This window comes from Parasteatoda tepidariorum, chromosome 8 (genome assembly GCF_982258835.1).
Source record: "Parasteatoda tepidariorum strain Cologne lab strain chromosome 8, Ptep-v5.0, whole genome shotgun sequence".
Classification (NCBI taxonomy): domain Eukaryota; kingdom Metazoa; phylum Arthropoda; class Arachnida; order Araneae; family Theridiidae; genus Parasteatoda; species Parasteatoda tepidariorum.
In genome coordinates, this window is record NC_141762.1 from 62,675,443 (window position 1) to 62,699,902 (window position 24,460).

A 24,460-nucleotide genomic window follows, 5' to 3' on the forward strand; every position below is an offset into this window, starting at 1 on the left:
TAGGGAAAAGAGGGAAATCTCAGAAATTACAATTGGTTAATGAACTTGCTCGAGTGATTCCCACGGCTTAAAAGGGAAAAAAGATCTTTATTTAAATGTATGCATACTTTGGCTAAAAATAGATTTAGAAACAGGATGTGGCTTTTAAAAGTGTGAGAAAGTATTTCAAATAGAATAATTAATTAGTAATAAAGTAGGAGTTGTTTTATAGCAAAGAAACTAACATAAAAATATTAATAAAAGATTTTTATGTTACATCCCCCCTCGCCGAAAAATTTTGACTAATATCTAAAATTTTTTTAAAATTATCCCTTTGCAAAACTTTCCCTATGATGACACAATTAAAATAAAAAAAATAATAATAATATTTGTAATATCAACAAGATATAAAGTAACATAAATCATAAAAAAAAAAAAAAAAAACACACACTACTGTCAAAATGAAGTGTTAGATCTCCATTTTCAATAATTTTTTGTGATTAAGTTTTTTCAGTCTTTCTTGATAATCACAGTAAATAAAGTTATTATTCATACTAATACAATTAAAATAAACTTTTCACTTAAGACAAGAAAATCTATAAAAATTTTCTAAAAGATGTAAATATTCACATTCAACAACATGAAAGATAAAAAAAAAAATATGAAAATGCAAGTGATATGAGATATAAAAATACAAATTGACACTTTTTATCAAAAAAAATTTCAATATAAAATGTAAAAAAATTTGACACAATGGTCTTTAATCTGAAATTTAGGATTTCAGTGTTGTTAGGGAAAAATTTTTGCTGGATTAGGGGCTGTATTCCCCAAATGGAGGAAAACAGTCCCTAGTCTCAACAATGATGTGCTGGAAGATCCTAGTTTCAATAGATGCTTAAGTTTAAATTTTTTTGGTTTTCACCACAGAGAGAAACTACCATCGCCCCATATCCTTTTAGATTGGGTAAACATTGAACTTGAAGAAGAAAATTTGAAAGGTCGGATCTTCCAGAAAAAAGGGGACCACATGTTCATTGAACCATGTGTAATGTTGTCATATTCGGTGTTTTTAATTTATTTTAACAATGAAAAATCATTAAATTTAATATAAAAATTTGCCTTCTATAACATTTTTTCTTTTCTTTTTCTCTCTTATTTTTCTTTCTACCTTCTTTTATTTTACTTTTCTTTCTACTTTCTTTATATTTATTTATTTGTACTTTTATTTTCTTTCTTGGTATTTTTATTGCAATTATTAAACCGGATTTCAGGAAAAATGTAAAGACAAATTGCTTTTATAATCAGAAAAGGTGATCAGTCTTCTCAGATTTTACATTACAACCCGTTTAACACAATTTATCGCTAATTGAAATCCAAAACAAAGCTTTCAAATTTAATATGGTATTAAGGTAAATCAGTTTTTAATTTTTGACTGATCTAGCTATTTTCCTTATTTTTAATCTGAAGTGCAAGTTTTGTTTATTTGCAAATTACCTTTTATTTTTTTATTTTTTCATTTATATCTTTCATTTTTTCTTTTTGGACATAATTTTTTTTTTCAAGAATTTTAGTTCGGATATTTTTTTAAAGTAATTTTTGTGCAGAGATCTTAATTGGTAATTTAATGTCACAATTGTTAGGGAATTCAAATATTTTTATTTCTATTTTAAACGTGTTTTTGAAGTGTGGTGGTTACTAAATGTTTCAATTTGTGTTTGATCATTATCCTATCTTTATGCTGGGATTGTCACTCAGCAATAAGAGACTTTGTTTATTTATGGACATATCTGAGCTAGAACTGAGCTATGAACTAATTACCAACGTTGGACTAAAGCATTAATGTCTGGTTGTACTTCAATTTAAATTCTAACAACAAGTATTTTATTCATTTTTCCAAACTATTTGCATTAGTTTCAACATTTCTTGATTTAATTTTTGCAACACCGTAATTGCATTCACATATCTAAATTAAATTTCAATAATTACTGCAGTTGCATTACGAAGAGAAAAAAAAAATTTAAATGGCATTTTCATTTAAACCCTAATCACTGTAAAACAAAAATATAATTTCTACTACTCAAAAAATCATAGAAGCTGTAACACATAAAACAATATGAAAATAATTTCTTGAAACACTTTTCAATCAAATAAATCAATTAACTGAAAATAAAAATTTAAAGAAATAAAAATTTCAACAGTAAATATTATCAATATATAAAAAGTAGTTTCACTTTGAAACATCAAATATGGGAAAAATTAAAATCATAATCATTTAAGAAATTGTTTTATGAGAATTGTAAAAAAAAAAAATAAACTCAAAGGATACGTGAAAAAGTTCGAATTAGTCCAAGATATTTTGAAAATCACAACATCAGAGATGAGAGTGCGTTGAAATTCCGTGAACACAATTCCAAAACCAAAGACGAGAGCTGCTAGGGAAAAAATTTGTTTCTTCGTTAAGATGAATCGTAAATTAACACCAATAGTGACGGAGAAATTGAAGCTTATTTTTCTTTTGAATGTCGAACATCTAAGGAGACATCGTGTGAAAACAATTCATCGACGATAAGATCCAGCTCAGCACTCAATGGCAAAATCAACGCTTTCTCCAAGGGATAGGGTTTCAATAAAAACATTTTAATTATCAGGAGTTCGATGCAGTTTTTCTTTTTATTATTATTTTATATGATGACATTTCCATCAAGTTGGTATACACAAATGGGATTCCGTCAAAAGAGAAAGTGCTTCTAGCATTCAAGTGGGTGAGACTCAAATCAGGCAGCGTTGAGATCCATTTCTGTAATGGTTATAACGGAAACGAAGACGTCAGGCACTGTTAAAATACAGTTGAGACCACTCCAATGGCTACTTGAAAGAGAAGTCCCAAAAATCTTCTTTTAATTATTTTTGGCATCAAATTCCTTTAGTCCTGTTACAAAAGAATAATATGTGTTTCACGAACAATGTCAGTTCAGCAGCAATTTTATGATTCCGCCAATTGTATTTTTATTTTCACTTTTGAATTATATTTTGAAGAAGCATTTTAGCAATTATTATCCTGCGCCCGTTTCATCAGTTCTTAAAATCCTGCTCGGCTTGTAAAATGTTGCAGTCGGACCGAGCAGGAAAACAGACACAGGATTTTAATTAAATCAGAGTAACTTTTATTTGAACATTCTTAGTTGAGTGAGAGCGAAGAAGTCATGTTTACTCCATCAGCAAACAGTCTTTCTGGTAGGGAAAATCTTGCAAAAAATCCTAAAATGTCTCTATTTAGGGAAAAGAGGGAAATCTCAGAAATTACAATTGGTTAATGAACTTGCTCGAGTGATTCCCACGGCTTAAAAGGGAAAAAAGATCTTTATTTAAATGTATGCATACTTTGGCTAAAAATAGATTTAGAAACAGGATGTGGCTTTTAAAAGTGTGAGAAAGTATTTCAAATAGAATAATTAATTAGTAATAAAGTAGGAGTTTTTTTATAGCAAAGAAACTAACATAAAAAGATTAATAAAAGCTTTTTATGTTACATATATATATATATATATATATATATATATATATATGTGTGTGTGTGTGTGTAAATGCCTTGGTTACCATTAATAAAGTCAATCAAGACATTTAATGATTATGCTTATTCTTTAATGATAACATGAGTCATACAGACTCTTAAAATAAATAAGATCGAACTGCAAAGGTTCTCAGTTTCACACAGAAACATTTAGTTACACAGGATCGAACCACACAGGTTCCAAGTTTCATGCAGAAACAAACTTCAATTAACTAATAATATAGTCATCTAGACTCTTAACCACTTAGGTTACCCGTTTCACTAAGAAAACATTATCAACTGACTCTCTTCATTTACATCAAGAAAGTTCTATGCCTTTCGTTCAGACGAGCGACATCTGGCGGGATAACATAGAGGCTGTGGTCTCGCTTATTACATTCTCGGCCATTTTGTCGGGTTTCGTCCTCGAAACAGAATGACTAAAAAAAATCTGAAAAGAGAAAAAAAACAAAGCAGTATACAAAACAAACTTAACAAATACATAGCAAATTTTTGAAGGAAAAAAATCAAAGCTGCATCGTTCCATCAGTAAATATGCACTAATTTGTCCATGGCTTCATATAGTCTACAGCAGTGGTTGTTAAGTTAGAACCTTCATGTTGCCCAACTTTTTCTACTTCGTATCGGTCATTGAATTTCGCTTTAACAATCTTGTAAGGACCATGAAACTTGGGACGCAATTTTAAAACAGTTCCAAATTGTATTCTTTGAATCGCCACTAAGTCATCTTTTCTGTACTTGTGGGGTTGTTTACACTTTCTGTTGTGGGTAGATTTAGTCTGCTCTTAAATTTCCAGAATTCGTCGCTGTGCATCACTTCTTAGATGTTCTCGTTGTTTCATAAAGTAGTTTTCGTATTCGTTTGTTAAAATTTCTTTAATCCGTAAATCTTCTTTGTTTTTCATGGGTATTCCTAAAAGATCTCTACCATTATCGTATCGATAAACAATGTCATTTTTAATAAAGTGTATATTATCATTTCCATTGGCAATTAATGTTTTAATAGTGTTTATTTGTTCATCCTCTTTTTGGGCAGCTGCTATTTTTATGGTTACCTCATCATGCTGAATTGTAACAGCGACATTTCTGCTTAAGGCATCAACATGCTTCATTTGAGTAGCAGACCGATGTATCATATCAAAGCGAAACTCCTCAAGATACAACGCCCACCGCGCAATTTTAGGGATAATTTCTTTTTTACTCATTGTGCTTCGCAAAGCAGCGCAATCGGTTATAATTTTAAACTTTACACCTAACAAATAATTTCGAAATTTTTTTAGCGCTTCAACTATGGCAAGAGTTTCTAACTCATAGCTACTATATTTCTCTTGTTGTTGGGACGTTTTTTTACTAAAATAATGGATTGGATAAAATTTACCATTGTCTGCTTTTTGAAGAAGAACTGCTTCAAAACCAAAACTACTGGCATCTGTGTGGAGCTCTAATTCAGAATTTTGTCTGTATAAATGAAGGACTGGGTCATTCGTTAAGGCTATCTTGAGCTTTAGAAAAGCTTCTTTTTGTTCATTATCGAATTTAAAATCAGTATTTTTTCTGAGCAAATCACTGAGAGGTTTAGCTATTTTGCTATAATTTGGGATAAATTTACGGAAATATCCTGTTAATCCAAGAAAACTCATTAATTGTTTGTGTGTTTTAGGTTCCGGGAAATTTTTAACTGCTAAAGTTTTAGAGGGTGAAGGGTCAAATCGTGCCATTTTCAATTATGTAACCGAGACATTCTATGGAACGTTTTAAAAATTGACATTTCTTAAAATTTAATTCCAATCCGTTATCAGCAGCTGTTTTTAAAACACGTTTTAATTTGTCAATAACTTCCTCATCATTTTTTGCTGGAATGAAATGTTATCTAAATAAATAACTAAAGTTTTATCTTTAATTAATTCTCTAAAAACATGTAAAATATATCTCTGAAAAACACTGGGACTGTTAGCCAAACCAAATGGTACCCGTAAAAATTCGTATTGGCCATTATGCGTAATAAAGGAAGTGTATTTACGGCTATTTTCTTCAATTTCACAATGGTGAAAGGCTGCTTTTAAATCAATAGAAGAAATTACCTGCGCATCGCCTAGTTGATCTACACTGGTTATCATAAATTAAGGAAAATTCACAAAAATCGCGATAACTCAAGAAATTACACATGGAATTTTATGAAACTTACCCACAATATACAACACATAGTAAGGTATTAAACAACATAAAAAGAAATTATCAGACATTAATAGTAGTATAGAAATTAGCACATGTATAAAATAAACAAATTGGAAGTATCGGTTTGCAATAGAAAAAGTACCTTTAATATGGAATATGATTGCCTCTAGAAGCAATACAGCACAAACAGCGATGTGTGATGCTTTCAATTATGCGGTCTATCAGTTCAATAGGAAGTGAGAGCCATTGCTCTTGTAAAGCAGTTGCAAGCGTGGCAAGGGTCTGAGGGGGCGGATTGATGGCAGATACACGCCTCCCTAGAGCATCCCAAACGTGCTCGATAGGATTCAAGTCCGGGGATCGAGCTGGCCACTCCATGCGAGTAATTGTTTCCTGTTGAAGATAATCATCAACAATGCGAGCTCTGTGTGGTCTTGCATTATCGTCCTGTAACAGGAAGCAATCACCAATTGCCCCGGCATATGGGCGCACATAAGCATCAAGGATGTTGTCTCGATAAACCTGAGCATTCACGGTTCCCCTTGGAAAGACATGGAGGTATGTGCGCCCTCCTAAGGATATGCCTCCCCAAACACAGACACTGCCTCTTCCGTATGCATCTCTTTCACGGATGTTTGATGGATGATAACGGGTCCCAGGTTCTCTCCATATCAAATAACGTCTACTGTCACTTTCTAGACTAAACCTGGACTCATCCGTAAAGAGAACAGGCCTCCATTGATCTGACGTCCAGTGGACATGTTGTCGGGCCCACTGCAAACGGTCTCTCCTATGGCGTGATGTGAGCGGCACGCAAATGGCTGGTCGTCTCGCATACAGACCACCTTCGTGGAGCCTTCTGCGCACAGTTGACGTTGACACCAACCTTCCGGTGGCTGCAGCAAGAGAGGATCTAAGATGTGTCGGAGTAGCGGTTCTATTCCTGCGTGCACTTAATGTCAAATATCGGTCATCGGCACTGGTCGTAACAGTTGGCCGTCCTTGACTGAACCTCCTAGATGCCGAATCTGTGGTTTGAAATTGCCTCCAAAGTCTATGAACCACAGATGGACTCACATTTAGCCATCTGGCCACTTCTGATTGACTCTGCCCTGCCTCTAGTCTCCCGATGGCTCTCCATCGTAGTTCTTCAGGCAAATGATGCCTAGAGGTCATTATTACGAATTGGCTATCTCAGATTTTCAATGTCGCAATCACAGTAAAATTTGTGTGCTTTCTCTCAAACTTGGACTTTTATGCTCCAGGCAGATGACGTAAGCCGAGTGCAGCGCCACTAATTTGCATATTGCAATTTTACTCAGCTACTCTTAGTGGACAACATATGCAAATTTTGCACGGTTTGGCTTACTTTTGAAAGAGTTATCGCTATTTTTGTGATTTTTCCTTAATTTATGATAACCAGTGTAATATGTCCTCCATAAGGGGTAAGGGAAATCGATCTCAAACAATTTTTTTATTTAATTTCCTATAATCGATGCAAACTTGCGTGGAATTATCTTTCTCGTTTGCAAAGAACTATAGGCGCACAAAATTCTGAACAACTTTCACGAATAACACCATCTTTTAACCAAGTGTCTATTTGTTTTTCAACTATTTTCCGCTCTTTAAATGACAAACGACGAGCATGTTGGGAAATGGGAATTTCATCCTTTAAAATAATATTCATTTTAATGTCCGAAAATTTAATCTGAGACGGTTTATAATTGTTAATCAAAATAGTTAAGTCTTGCTTTAATTTCTTATTCAGTATATGCGATAAATCGAATTCATTATGATCAATGACATTTGAGATATGAGTTAAGAAAGAAAAAGCTTCTAAATTATTTGAACATTTATTTGACTGAAAAGTATCCGAAGAATAAAAACAATTTGAAAGTGGAGCGATTTGTTGATCATAAATTAAAGGATCGCATCTGGGCATTACACTAGCCTTGAAAGGAGACGCAATGACTGATTTTACAAAAGTTTCAGTTTCATAATTGGGTGAAGCCTTATTACTAGAGCCCGGATTTTGATGACCTAAAAAATCTCAATTAATGCCCTTAAAAAGTGCAAAAAATGCCCTTAAAAAGTGCGAAAAATGCCCTTAAAAATGCGAAAATTGCGCTAAAAATGCCTTATGACATGACTTAAATAAAGTAAAAATATTGAACTAAAACAATGTTTTACTCTTTAAAATTATTATGAGTCATTTCAAATAATATAAAGCAATGCAATGCTTTTTCTACGTACGTTAAGATTTGAAAAATATGTTTTATATACTAAAATAGTAAAAAAAAAAAAGGAAAATATACTGACTCCAAAACATTTTCATTTTGTATAGAAACTTTAATGAAGATAACAACTTCCATCTCATAATATTACTAAATATCAGAATTGCATTGGATTATTAATTTTCTTGTTGATATTTTGAAATGTAAACGAGCGTCTCTTGTCTGAAAGTAAATTCTTATACCTGGAGATGCTTCTTTCAACGTCTACTGATGTTATTGGTGCGTACTTGAAAAGGACGATCTCATTTACTGACAATTCTTCTTCAATTTGAAAAGATGTTGCTTCACCTGTTAATACCTTAAAGATTTTCTTCATTGTTTGGAAGCCAGTGAAATAATAAAAAATGATAAAAAAATAATAATAATTGGGAAAAATTAACAAAAAATTTAAAAAATGCTTTAAAATGCAAAATATGCCAAAAAATTTAAAGAAAAATGCCCTATAAATCTAAAAAAATGCTCTATAGAACAAAAAATGTCCAAAAATGCAAATGTCATCAAAATCCGTTCCTTACTTATTACTATTCGAATTTTCTGAAGTCAAAACAGAATCAGAAAAGTGAAAATTTCTTTGATCATAAATTAACATAGGAGTGGTTGAATGTGTTTTATTGCTAACCTTGAACGGAGCAGTGAAAGAAATGTTTGCGTTTTGATATCCGCTTTGGTGGGGAATAAAATGAATGTTTTTACTTTCGTAAGGAATTATGCGATTTATATTTACTACTTTCGGTATGCTTGAATTTTGAACAGTAAGTTGACCGTTAGAAAAATGAATGTCTAAGCAACTTAAAATATCCATTCCCAAAATAAAATCAAATTTCATGTTTTCTACTACATAAATATTAGCATTTAAAACAAAATTATCAATGCTTACATCCGCATTAAAATATCCAAGGGGGGAAATTGGTTCTGAACTGATACCTGTTACAAGAATAGCGGGGGGTTTAAGAGGAATATACCCTTAATTTTGAAAGAGTGAAAGGCTACACATACTAATTTCTGAACCAGTGTCACAAACTGCTGAAATTTCATAATTAAAAATGAATATTTGTTTCAAAATTCTTGTATTTTGAACACTGTGATGAAGTACTTTCTTTTCTAAGCATTCATTGCTTTTATGGCCAGTTTTATTACAATGCCTACATTTAACCACATTTTTATCACAATTTATACTTATATGCAGTGGCGTACCTAGAACTTTTGCCGCCCGGGGCGATCTCCAGTTTGCCGCCCTTTCTATTATAAGTCAATCAAATAGTGGTTTTTATAAATTAATACACATAAATAAATTATTAAGTTATTTAATCGATATTAATTAATACACAGAGTAAATGTTTTTAGACATATTTGTATGCACTCGTAAACATATTTACATAATATCTACTCTTCTAGCTTTCATACTAGAAAAATCGTGTATAATGCTCTCAAAATTTATATTATTTGTAATTTCTTGTTCTATTGACAATATTGCAAGATTTTGTAGTCTTAATTGACTCATTGTAGAACGAAGATAATTTTTTATCAACTTCAATTTTGAGAAGCTTCTTTCGCAACTAGCGACACTGATTGAAATTGTTAAAAAAATTCTTAACAAAATTACAATGCTGAGAACAGAATTTTCCAACCTATACTGCTGAATAAATTTAACAGATCAAGAGGGTCCTTCACCCCGTTTTTCCAATGTTTTGCCTCTTCTTTTAGTGTAGGTACAGCCATAAAAACCTGGATCCTTTTTCTTTCAATATGGAACTGTTCTTTATCAATGTCAATCAAGTCATTTATTTGACATTCAAATTCTTCATTTAGTAGGTTATACGGTATTATACACGAATATTTTCTTACAAGGCCATGCAACTGATCGAAGCGTTCTTTTATTTCCTTTATAATTCTGTCCATAGATGAAAACATTTCTCTTCGTACTTCTTCTTCTAAGGATAGCCCCACGTCTCGCGAATTTTCCCCACTCATATTTTTTCTCCTTCTAACACGACGCTCAGTTGATATCTCCAACTCTTCACAAATTATTTTGGCTGCTATAACAGCGTTTTGTACTAGCGTATCTCTTTGTTCCATGAAATGTGTTTGCAAAGAATTTAGTTTTATATGGCATTGGTGGACATTTAACCCTTTTATTTGCAGGTATTTTTGAGCGTCATTAATTTCCAAAAGGACGGGTTCCCATAAATGAAGGTAACATAGAAAAGAAAAAGATTGCATAGAATTGAGTAATACTCCAGCATCTGATCTCGTTTTACTATTTTCTTCTTCAGATGTCAATTTTTCCAAAGCGCTTAAAATGTAAAAAAAATGTTTTTTTACTATAGTTACCGCGGCAGCTCTAGCGCTCCAGCGAGTTTCTACACTGCGTTTAACACCTTGACCAGTGACAGAAAGTAAAACATTCCATCTATGAGTGGAAGAAGAAAACAACGAAAACAACTGTTCGATAGTTCCAAAAAATGTGATGGAATTGATAGCTGTAGAAGCTGCGTGTAAACATGCCAGGTTTAAGGAATGATTTGTACATGCTACAAATTCTGCATTTGGATTTATTTCTTTAATGCTAGTTTGAACACCGCTGTGCTTTCCTGCCATGACGGCAGCATTATCGTAAGCCTGTCCTCTGCAATTTTTTATATCTAAACCGTCATTTTCTAATTTCGTTAAAATCATATCTGTGTATTTCACCAGCAGTTTTTCCTTTAGTTTCTACAAAGTCAATAAACGATTCTACAACTTTAACTTTGCTACCATCAATAACTACATATCTAATAATTTGACTGGTTTGATCTTTGTGTGAAATGTCAGGTCAAATATAATACAAAAGTATTTAGCCTGCTTTATTTGATCCTTAATTGTTTTTCTGACTGCGCCTCCCAATAGCTCTATGAATTCATTCTGGATCTTCGGCGACAAATAAGAGATACTATATTTATTACCCATCTTAATTTTTACTACGTGTTCTCGTAATACTGGGTCGTACTTAGCCAATAAGTCAACAAGCTCAAGAAAATTTCCTCTATTTTCCATTGAATCGATGTTTTCCTGATAAACACTTTCACGATGTCCTCGAAACGCCAAATTTTGTTTGGCTAAGAATCTAATTATATCAAGTATTCTTGTTAGAATTTCCTTCCATTTTTTTTATTTCTTTATCAATATTCTGTTGTTGTAGTTTGTCAATAGTTGCGCCACGTCCAAATCGTATTTCTAATTCCTTCTGTTTGGAATATGATCGAATGTGCAGTGGACTCACCTCATGTTGACTAATTTTGGGATTAAGTTTCCACCATTTGTTAAAACCATTTTCCGTATTAAAACCTGCTTGACAAAGATTATCAAACAGTTTGCTGCAGAAACAATAAATACTTTTCTTCGATGGTGAATATACCATCCACGATCTTAAGAGCTTTTCGCCATTAGGCAAAATTTGAAAACACCAGTCCTGACTCAGTTTTCTTGTTTCACCTTTGGCTTTGATTGTATTATTAGGACGTTTTACTCCTTCGCTGAAGTCGGTGTCCAAATTTTGAATTGCAAAGGGACCTTGGCGTACCAGAAATACTCTTGTATTGTCGTCAATTTTGTTAGGCCATAATCCAATATCTTTCATAGAAATAGACGGAATAATTTGTGCAGCAGATTCTTCATCAGAACTTGATGAACTTTCTACTTCTTCGCCAGTGTGTGAAGCAGGTCTTTCCTCTTGAACAACATTGGAAAACGTTTTTTCGCCTTCGAGGGCTGCTTCTTCGCCCGTATTTGAGGCAATAATACTGAAAGAACTAGAAGTTGACTTATGGGAGATATATTTGAGTAGTGCTCCAGTATTTTTAGTCTGTATTTCCTCCCTTCTCTTCCTTTTCTTTCTAAATGACGCACCACTTTCTTTTACTCGTTTCATCCTAGGGATATATAATAAAAATATAACTTGTCGAAATAAATAGTATATTATGTATAGAAAACGGTAAAGTCATTTTACTACTCTGAATAGCATTTAGAATAACATCTATATCTATAATACGTAATATAATATACTTACCTATAATAAACTCTCCAAATGCACTGGCACTCTAATAATTTGTTTCACTCTTCACTGTTAAAAGATTGAATCGCGAATGAACAAAATGGTTTATAAGCAATTTATCATTCCAAATACAATTCTTCAAAACAGACTGAGTATATTTATCTATTTGCGATTCCTGAAATTGTAACTTCGTCAGTATTTTTGTTTTGTCTCGTTTAGATTTTGTTGTTTGAAAAAGATAGTTCTTATGCCGGCGCCCTAATGCTTTGCAGACATAGCAGACCGGCGGTCTGCTAGGTCTTCCGCCTTCCCGCCTAGACCGCCTTCCGCCGGCCCTGCTTTTCAAAAGAAAAATGGATGATTTAAAAAAATATTGATATATCACTTCAAAGTAATCATATAAACTTTTCGAAAGAAATGACATTTATAAACTGATATCAAAAAATTTTAGTTAGGAAAAATTGCTGAACAAAATCGTAAAGATCCTTTTACGAATTCAACGAATTTTAATGAATACAATAAAATAAAATTATTATCTTGTTCTTGAATTAGAATTCAAAATTTACTCTAAAATGCATTTATATACACCGAGGAATAATATTCGAAATCATATAGTTAATCATAATTTATATAAACCAAATATTAAACTTATAATAATCATAATAATCATTTATTATTCAAGAAAGAAAATAAATATGAAATGAATAAGTTGCTTTTTACAACTATAAGTAAATATAAAAAATGCCGCCCCAAGGTAAGTGCCGTCCGGTGCGGACCGCACCCACCGCCCCTCCCTAGGTACGCCACTGCTTATATGGCCGTACTTATTACAAGAATAACATTTCGTATTCAACAATTTATTTTTATTAGGGTAAAAACATGATGCATTGATATTGAAAGCTGGTGCTTGAGAGGAGGCTGAGAGATCTTTGTTTTGTTTTGGAGGGAGGTAGTTTTTAAATTTGTTATCACTTTTGTTTACTCGGATTCTTGCGGTTTCATATGTTTCTAATTGCTCTATGAAAGGTTTCAGTTCAATGATCTTATGTAAATCATCTATAAAATGATCACGAATTTCCGACGGCAATTTTCGTTTCAATTGATCTACTATCATTAGTTCTTTAAGACTTTTAAAATCTATAATTTTGATGCCGGTCATCCATTCTTCGAAATAATGTTGTAGTTCATATGCGAAATCTCGCCAAGAAACATTATGTTCTTTTTTGTGGTAAATAAATTTTTGTCTAAATTGTTCCGGGGAAAGTTTAAAACGTTTCAATAACAAAGTTTTTACGTAATCATAGTTCGAAGTGGATTCTTCTGACTCTTGAGCTATAATTTGGACGATACTAAGCGGTAAAAGTCCCATTAAATAAGTAACGAATTCTTTTTTATCTATGTTTATTCTCGTAGCTTGTCTTTCAAACAGCAACAAATATGTGCTTATATCTGTTTCATTAGCATCAAAACTTTTGATTAATTTAGATAGATCACTAGATTTAAATGTGTCTGTAGTAGTTACATGAGTTCCATTTTGTTTATTTAAATTATCCGATTTTAATTTCTCAAGTTGAATTTCTTGCGCTAATCTTTCTTTTTCATTAGCGGCTTTTTCTAGTCTTTCGGAAACAATTGTTTCTAAGAGGTTTTTCCTTACCTCCTCATTATATTCTTTACATGAAGTTATAAATTTAATTATTTCTATAATTTTTGCTGTAGGGGGCACATCAACAGTTAATTCCTCAGCTAATTTAATCAAGTCCTCCTTTCGAGCTCTCGACAGAAAAGTCATTATTTTATTTTTCTCTATAATTCACATAGAATAATAGTAAAAAAAACATAGTACTCACAGGTTCGTGATTTTCCTTTATCCAATTACAAATCCCACTTCTGACACCATATGTAAATGCCTTGGTTACCATTAATAAAGTCAATCAAGACATTTAATGATTATGCTTATTCTTTAATGATAACATGAGTCACACAGACTCTTAAAACAAATAAGATCGAACCACACAGGTTCTCAGTTTCACACAGAAACATTTAGTTACACAGGATCGAACCACACAGGTTCCAAGTTTCACGCAGAAACAAACTTCAATTAACTAATAATATAGTCATCTAGACTCTTAACCACTAAGGTTACCCGTTTCACTAAGAAAACATTATCAACTGACTCTCTTCATTTTCATCAAGAAAGTTCTATGCCTTTCGTTCAGACGAGCGACATCTGGCGGGATAACATAGAGGCTGTTGTCTCGCCTATTACATATATATATATATATATATATATATATATATATATATATATATATATATATATATATATATATATATATATATATATATATATATATATATATATATATATATATATATATATATATATATATATATATATATATATATATATATATATATATATATATATAGTAGTTAGTGCAGCATTAGATGAAATAATGACGATAATTTAACGGTCAAACTTAACATTTAATAGAAATAAAAAGGATAGAAAGATATAGCAGTAAACATTATTGACATGACTCGTGAGAGCTGCCTTCGCGCAGTGGTCTCCGGAATGCATGTAAATCAGAAATTAGATTGTTCTATGGTATAAAGTAAGAGTTAATTATAAATTCGGGAGTTTCTCTTCGGGACTGGATGGAGCCTCTCAATGTCAAGAGGATGATGCAACTTCTATTAATATTTACAAGATGGTGAATGACGTAATGTTCGAAGCTATTACACTATAATACTGTAACAACAGCTCTAAACTCCACAGATTCGGCGATCCTGACAGCAAAATGTCCTCATTTTCAGACACAGTTACCTGAAAAAAAGAAGAACGAGAAAGCAAAGTATAAAAATATAAAAAGCAATTTTTTAATTAACTGGCCACGGTTTCATGTATGAAGTATTGTTTGGTCCATCGTGATTCCCGACTTTTAGCACATCGTATCTATCATTCTTCTTCTCTTTTGTGATTTGGTATGGACCGAAGAACTTGGGTCTTAATTTGAGACCAGATCCATTCTGAGTTCTCTGGATTGCAACTAAATCTCCCTCTCGATATTCGTTGGCTTTCTTTCTTCTTTTATTGTACTGCCTGCGGTTCTCTTCTTGGATCTTCAAAATATTCTTTTTGGCTTCTTTTCGAATGTTCTCTCTATCTTGGATAAATGATTCTATATGTTCTTTCTCTAACATTTGAAGCATTTGTGAGTCCTCTTTTGTTTTCATTTTCACTCCGGTCAGAAGCTGGAAAGGCGTTATCTGAGTGCACAGAGAAACTGTAGAATTAATGGTACGCTGTACTGTTGGAACAAATTTGTACCACTTAGTAGGATCTTTTATTGATAGTTTTGCCAGTATCGGTATGAGAATCTTATGCATTATTTCCACTTGTCCATTACCACGAGGAATGCCCGTTGTTATTTTCACATGTGCGATACCTTCATCATGGCAATAAATCTCAAAATCTGTTGAAGTAAACGCAATACCTCGGTCAGTAACTATTCGTGAAGGATTCCCAAAAGTTATTTGTTGAGCTTTTAACTTATCTATTGCTTCCTGACTTGACGTGGATTTGGTTGGGTAGAACCAAACAAATTTGGCAAAAGCATCTACCACGGTGAAAATATTTTTATAGTTTTTATTAGTTGATGGCATAGACCCAATGAAATCAATATGGTAAGTATCTAAGGGAATATTATTTTTAGGGATCGGGTTCAAAAACCCTTCTCTTTTTCCTGCCTTCCTATTTACTAATATAGACTCTTCACAATTACTTACAACATTTTCAACACATTTCTTCATATCTGGAAAATAATGGTTTTGTTTAAGTACATCAAGAGTTTTAGTTATACCAAAATGACCTTTAGCATGTGTAGATTTGATAATGTCAGTTTGCATTTGTTGTGAAACCACTAGTAAATAATTATCATTCTCAAGTTTATATAAAACATTACTTTTTAACACAAAATCGTCAATTGATTTATTTTCCAAAAGTTGTTTAGTAGAGTTAATATATTTATCATTTATTTGGTTAGTAACAATTTTAGAGGTTAGTTCGTCACAAGTAATATGCATAATAGGATATCTACTTAAACAATCAACATGTTTCATTTGTTTACCTGGGCGATGTACAATTTCATAATCAAAATCTTCCAAAAATAATGCCCATCTTGCAATTTTACGAGTTAATTGTTTTTTACTCATAGTCTTTTGGAAAGCTGAACAGTCTGTTACAAGTTTAAATTTATTTCCTACCAAATAATTTCGAAATTTTTTCAAAACCACAATTATAGCCAACACTTCAAGTTGATAACTTAAATAATTCTCCTCTTGAGGAGTCGTTTTTTTACTCATATAATGTATTGGGTGTAATTTGTTATTATCAGATTGCTGAAAAAGAATAGCACCATTCCCGAATTTACTTACATCGATATGTAACTCAATCTTTGCTCCTTGTTTAAAAATGTGTAGTACTGGATTTTCAAAAAGCTTTTGTTTTAAAGTTTGAAATGCTGTTTGTTGTTCTGGGCCAAAATAAAATACACTGTTATCCCGAAGTAGATCACTTAATGGTTTAGCAATCAAAGCATAGTTGAGAATAAATTTCCTAAAATATCCGGTTAATCCAAGAAAACTCTGCACCTGTTTAGTAGATTCAGGTACAGGAAAATTTTGAACAGCTAATATTTTTTCGGAAGGTGGTTTAATGGTACCGTTTTCAATAACATATCCCAAAAAGTTAATCTTAGACATCAAAAATTGGCATTTCTTTAAATTAAGTTCCTATCTATATTCGGATGCAGTTTGTTATACTCTCGTTAACCTGCTCAGTGCGTCTATTTCACTCTCTGCGAGTATAAAAATATCATCCATGAAGATGACAACAACACCTTCTCTTAGAAAATCAAGGAATACATAATTGATGTACCTCTGGAATGTACTAGGGCTATAACACAACCCAAATGGCACTTTATTAAATTCATACTGCCCATCAGGTGTCACAAATGATGTGTACTTTTTACTATCCTCGTTCACGTCCATATGGAAAAACCCATTTCGAAGATCAATTTTGCTACAAATTTTAGAACCCTGTACTAACACATCTTCAATTAGAGGTAAGGGGTATCTATCTTTAATTGTTTTTTAATTTAATTTTCGGTAATCTATACATAACCTTAAGCTATTATCTTTCTTTTTGCAAAGAACTATTGGGGAACAATAATCAGAGCAACTCTCTATAATTATGTCTGTTTTTAACCATTCTGATATCTAATCATTTACCTTCTGTTTCTCAGAAAAAAATAAACGTCTAGCTCTTTGACATACTCGGATTTTATCTTTTAAAATAATTTTCATTGTTAACTTAATGTCTTTAATTTTGTCTGGTTTGTAATTATTAATTAACGCGGACAGTTAATTTCTAATACAAGGATCATTAACATGTGATAAATCAGTTCATCATTACTATACACCTTGTTGATATTAAATAAAAAACATTCACAAGAGCAAGAGTCATTAATATTGAAACAAGAACATTTATAAAAACCTTCACTCTTAGAAGTTTTAGTTTGAGTATTTACTTTTGAAGAAAGCTGACCTAGTTTTATTAATTGCTCGTAAATCGTTGAATTTATTATTGCATCTACTTTAAGTTCATCCGAAACAGCAGTGCTGACCTTCAACCCTGACTCATTGGGATATAAAGACGTATGGATCTGTATAAGTTTCATCCCCAAAACATGACGTCAGCATTATGTTAGACTGAGGAAAATCTTTTATTTTTATTTTATTTGAATTAATCACAGATATTTGAGCCCCAGAATCAATTATGGCCTTCACCGGGTGATTTCCATTCAAATAAATCTCAGCATACTGTAACTCGTGTTTAAAATTATTCTCTCCAGGCAGAGCCGGATTATACCTTTCGTAGGCCCTAGGCATAGCCGTTTTTGGGTCCTCCCCTTCTTCCCCCACTCCTCCTCTCTTTTCAAAATATATGCTAACATTTTCTTGCACATTTTTTTTTTTAGATTTTTATTAATATGGATTTTAATTTACGAATTTGTTTATTGAACTTTATCTGCAATACCCACATACTGCCGATATTGCAGTTGATATCGATAATACCATTATGATTAGTTCGATCGATAACTATGTAAACACTTCACGTCAACAATACAACAACAAACCAGCAAAGAAAACAGTGAAATTGATAGTGAGATTAATTACAAGAAATATATATACAGTAGAGAACCAATTATCTGGGATGCTCGGAACCATCGCTATCCCGGATGTCTGAATATCCCAGTTTTCTGGATCGACCAAAAAGTGTCATTAATCGATGTTTTATCGAACCCGAATTACAAGGAAATTACACAAAAATTTGTCAGAATCTGAGATTAAACTAAAAGCGCAAAATTTGGTGAAAATTTACTCACCCGATTTAGAGAAAAACTTTGTAGATGAATTTTTACTATTTTCAAATTTATATGAACATAAATCTGCACAAGAAATGTTGAAGGCTCAAATTAAAGATAAACTTGTGAATACTTTTCCTAACGTTCACATTGCATTAAGAATATATTTGTCGATTCTTGGATCAAATGCAGAAGGAGAAAGATCCTTCTCCAGATTAAAATTGATAAAAAATTGTTTGCGTTCAATAATGAATCAAGATCGTTTGGCATCGCTCGCACTTATGTCTATTGAATACGACATTTTGCGTAGTTTGGAATTCGACAGCATAATACAAGATTTCGTTGAATCCAAAAAATTAATATATTAGATCATAAGATTCTGCAAAATAATTTATTACCGAAAACTATTATATTTATATTTGTATCTTCATAATTTTGCGCAAAATACACTTGTTGTTTTTAAAGCTAAATTATTTTTGTCAACAGATTTTTTTCTCCCAAGTTTTTCGTAGGCCCCTGAATTTCGTAGGCCCTAGGCACGTGCCTAGTGTGCCTATAGGTTAATCCGGCCCTGTCTCCAGGTGGTTTACAGGAATTTACACTAGAGCTTTGATTTCTTAAGTTATCACTGGGAGGGGTATTTTTTCTTTCTGATTTATCGCTTCTGGAATCATATGTTTTTTTTCATTTTTTTAGGGCATTCCCTTGCTAAATGTTTGATCTCTCCGCATATATAGCATTGTTTCTCCAGCAATGCTATATATGCGGAGATGTTCTCGCATATATATGTTCTTCGCATATATAGCATTGTTTCTGTTGAGAAAAACGATCCGGTAGGTTTTTTGTGAAATCTCTGTTCTTTCTGCGAAAAAAGTGTTCTGTCCATATTTATGGGTATAGGAAACTTCTCTGTGTGGCATATTTTTAGACGTAATGTAAATGTCTAATTCTCGCGCTAACTCGACAGGATTAAACCAATTTTCTCCCTGACGGATTAAAATATGACTCGCCATCTCTTTATTTAATGTCTCAATTATTTTATCGGATATGATTAAGTTGCATAATGATTTAAATGTTTCAACTTTACGTAATTTGCAATAATACTCGAAATGTGAATTTAAGCGAGTAGCAAATTGAATATATGTTTCTTCTTTAAATTTTGAGGCATTTTTAAAATTATTCAAACATTCTTGGGGAGTTTGTTGAAAATCGCGCAATATTAAAGCTTTTAATTTTTCATAGTTTTTTAAATCCTCATCTTCAATGTAAAACAAGATGCTGTTTGCTTTTTCACCTAGCATATTAATTAAGATTTCAGCTTTAAGCCCTTCATTTATGTTTTTCGTACAAAAAACTCTTTCCAACGATGAAAAAAAATTGATTAAAGTTTTCAGGTTTCGATGGAACTGGAAGAGATAGAGTTTTAATGCTATGAATTAGATTGTCAATGTTTGTTTCGGGTGTATCATGTATCATGTTATGGGAGGGTCGATTTCAAATGTTTTGTTTTTCGCCTCTGATAAAAGCATTTCTTTCTCGAATCTTTCTAATTTTAGTTTTTCTAACTCAACTTGAATTTTGCTTTGTTTAAGTTCCGTGTCTGCTGTTTGTACTATTTCTTCTACGACGTTAGTTATCAAATTTTTGACAAATTCAGAATCTTTCTTAAATATTTCGGTAGATTCAATTTTTTCTTTTAATTTAACGATATTATCGCTGGTGTCTGCGATGCCTCCTATTTCCTCTAATACTTTTACTAGGTCTTCTTTCTTTGAATTTTTATACATTTTTAAAATTCAAAATTTCCTACCTTGATTGAAGAGACTCTAAGTGTTCTATGGTAATCCAATGTTTCGTTGATTCAAACCAGATTTGTATCCTTTTTCAGTGACTCCGAGGATTTCACGATTGCACTTCCCGGAAAAGTTGACTGCCTTGCTGATTTGCACAGGATATTGTAATAATTTCAGGATTATTCGAAAGTTTCAGGAAAGTTTCTGGATCAATTCTGCCCTTCGCGACAGAAGTTTCTGGATAAATTCTGTCCTTCACGACAGATCCGGTCTGCTGCTGCTTTTCCCCATTCGTTGATTTTTTGCTGCACTTCTCTCCTCTCGATCAGTATGACTCCGGAAAATTCCTGGATTCCAGTTGCTTTTGCTGCAATTTGATGAACTCCCATTATTTGTGGGAGTTAGTGCAGCATTAGATGAAATAATGACGATAATTTAACGGTCAAACTTAACATTTAATAGAAATAAAAAGAATAGAAGGATATAGCAGTTAACATTATTGACATGACAGGTGAGAGCTGCCTTCGCGCAGTAGTCTCCGGAATGCATGTGAATCAGAAATTAGATTGTTCTATGGTATAAAGTAAGAGTTAATTATAAATTCGGGAGTTTCCCTGGATAGCGCCTTTCAATGCCAAGAGGATGATGCAACTTCTTTTAATATTACAAGATGGTGAATGACGTAATAATGTTTGAAGGTATTACATTATAATACTGTAACAACAGCTCTAAACTCCATATATATATATATATATATATATATATATATATATATATATATATATATATATATATATATATATATATATATATATATATATATATATATATATATATATATATATATATATATATATATATATATATATACATATATATATATATACATATATATATATATATATATATATATATATATATATATATATATATATATATATATATATATATATATATATATATATATATATATATATATATATATAGTGAAGTGTTGTTTCATCGCTTTAATACAAGAGATCTTATTCAGTAGGTTAGTAAGTAAGTATTTATTCATCGTTGCTGTTCTATCTTTTTCCTGTAGCTGTTGCCATCCAACATATAATAAAATATTTATAATCATCTCATTAATCGATTCATAAATCGATTAATAATAATGCCACAGAGTATCCCCCCATGCAGTTCAGATGTGAAATCAGCTACACAAGGAATGGGATATTTTTCCTTCACTGTTTGTGCATTTAGTGCCCTAAAATCACCAACTGGCCTCCACTCCAGTGTTCCCTTTTTTGGGACCATGTGAAGTGGGGATGCATAATTACTTCTAGATGGTCTTATGTGCCCTAATTCCATCATTTTTTTAAATTCTGATTTTGCAATTTGTAGTCTATCCGGAGCTAATCTGCGAGGTCTTGCTACTACTGGAGGACCTACCGTATTTATAAAATGAAGGGTAATATGTTTTACGGGTTGATTGGGATCCGGTAATTTAGTAATTGAGGGAAATTCTGCTAAAAGTGAATGAATCACGGAATCACCTGATATTGTTTTAACTGAATGCAAAATTGTTTCCTTAATATGACCTTTTGTTTTAAATTTAATCGTCAAATCTCTTAGACATTTATTGCGTAAATCTTGCACTAAAGCAGAAGAGTGAAGGAAATCGGCACCTAAAATTGGCGTCGTAATATTAGCAATAAAAAATGACCAAGAAAAAATTCGTCTTAATCCGAAATCTAAAGAAAGTGTTTTTTGTCCATACACATTAATTGGTGTAGAATTAGCAGCGAAAACTGTTTGCAGAGGATCATTTCTTTTTTGAATATAATTTGTCGGGAGAATGGACACGTCGGATTCAGTATCGACCAGAAATGATAAGTTTGTTGTCCGGTCTCGAATGAACAGGCGACGCGATGTTTGTGGCAAAGAACATGTCGCGTTTATTCTTCGCCAACACCGTTTTCCCGAAACTTACATGGCATAACGCATTTTCCTGGTTTACATTTGTTTCCAAAATTGCGATGGTACCAGCAAACAGATGAATCTCGTTTTTTAACACTATTACTTCTGTTCCTGCGATAAGGAGAACGAGAGCGAGAAATTTCAAGTTTGTCAATTCTTTCATTTAATTTTTTTATTTGGCGAAGTAATTTCTCTTCTTCCATTGAATTTGAATCGTTTTAAGTTATAGAGTGGGTTTCCATGGGAACTGGCGTGACTTCTAATATCTTATCGGAAATGTCGGCTGCTTTTTCTAAAGTTAAATCTGAAACAGCTGCTAAAATCGTTTGTACTGATGTTGGCAAACGCTGCAAAAATAATTCTAACATAAGCTTTTCAGGGACTTTTAATGTTTCTGCACGACGTTTCATAATCCTTAATAGTTCGGAAGGCTTCCTGTTACCCAGTTCTTCACCAGACAGAAGTTGGCGAATTTCTTGTTGCGATGACTCGCCTGATCTAACAATTAATTCTGTTTTTAAATTATTGTAAGGATCTGTAGCATCAGGATTCATTAAAATATCTCGTACAATCGATGCAATCTCTGGCGGTAATTGAGAAACAATGTAATTATATTTGGTTATAGATTCTATCTAAACGTATAGATTCTATCTTCCAATCTAAACGTGCTTTCACACATAATAAACCAAAGAGCAGGATCTGATCTGTTATATAGTGGTATTTGTACAACACTTACCTCAGACATGGCGAAAGAAGTCTGAATGGCGTCACCAGAATTTTTTTTTTAAACTGAGATCAGAATCAAACTAAACAAAATTCTTGATGGGTATAATTAATATCAATTCAAATCGTCCGCATAGTCACCATTGAAGTGTTGTTTCATCGCTTTAATACAAGACATCTTATTCAGAAGGTTAGTAAGTAAGTATTAATTCATCGTTGCTGTTCTATCTTTTTCCTGTAGCTGTTGCCATCCAACATATAATAAAATATTTATAATCATCTCATTAATCGATTCATAAATCGATTAATAATAATGCTACAATATATATATATATATATATATATAATCTTTTGTCACAATGTTAGTGTTTATACTCCTCCTAAACGGCTTGACCAATTTTGGTGAACAAACTGGCTGTAACAAATAACGCTGTACCAATTTTTGTTTTTACGTGTTATTTTTACTTATTGTGATTTATTTTATTTGCTGTAATTTTCGTAAAAATTCTTTTTTGAGTGCTCCTCACACTATTTTATTAATATATCTTGCTTTGACTATATTGATACAATATCAGAAAGCACTCTTTTTTGTGGATATAATCGTGTGGGCTGATGAAAAGATTATATCTTTTATTTTCCGCTTTTTTTTTAAATTTCAAATTTTATCCTTCTCTTTAAATCAGTTTTTTTTTTTTTTTTCTCATTATTATTCCCTCCCCCTCTCCTTTTGCATATGTCTATATTTTTCCTTTGTTTTATCTTCATTTTGAACTTACCTAATGAGTTCTGTTTACTTGCAGCTTAAGCGCAATAAATTAAACTTATAGTATATATATATATATATGTATGTATACATATATATATATGTATGTATACATATATATATATATATATATATATATATATATATATATATATATATATATATATATATATATATATATATATATATATATATATATATATATATATATATATATATATATATATATATATATATGTATATATATATATGTATGTATACATATATATATATATATATATATATATATATATATATATATATATATATATATATATATATATATATATATATATATATATATATATATATATATATGTATGTATACATATATATATATATATATATATATATATATATATATATATATATATATATATATATATATATATATATATATATATATATATATATATATATATATATATATATATATATATATATATATATATATATATATATATATATATTATATATATTTCGAAGAGCCATTACATTATGACAACCCTCCATCTCTATAACAATGGGCTCGCCCAGGTTTTCATGTTTTCTCTCCTAGGATCAATGTTTTCATGGGACGCATTAGGACCCATATTCCTCATGAATAATCCCTGACGTCTGTAAGCTACTTGAAAAGGTTCACTCATTCAACAGTTTTTCAACAGTTTTTCCTGCGGGGGATGGTGTTTACCAACAGGAT

General features: G+C 31.7%; 2 protein-coding genes across 4 annotated transcripts in view; one reads left to right on the forward strand and one right to left on the reverse strand.

The window, feature by feature from the left end:
* Positions 1–24,460, reverse strand: part of LOC107450504 (uncharacterized) — a 265,618-nt gene that overhangs the window by 137,480 nt on the left and 103,678 nt on the right. The gene's annotated exons all lie outside the window — the stretch shown is intronic.
* The window catches only part of LOC107444931 (uncharacterized), a 91,762-nt gene that overhangs the window by 20,523 nt on the left and 46,779 nt on the right, over positions 1–24,460 (forward strand). The window lies entirely within an intron of this gene.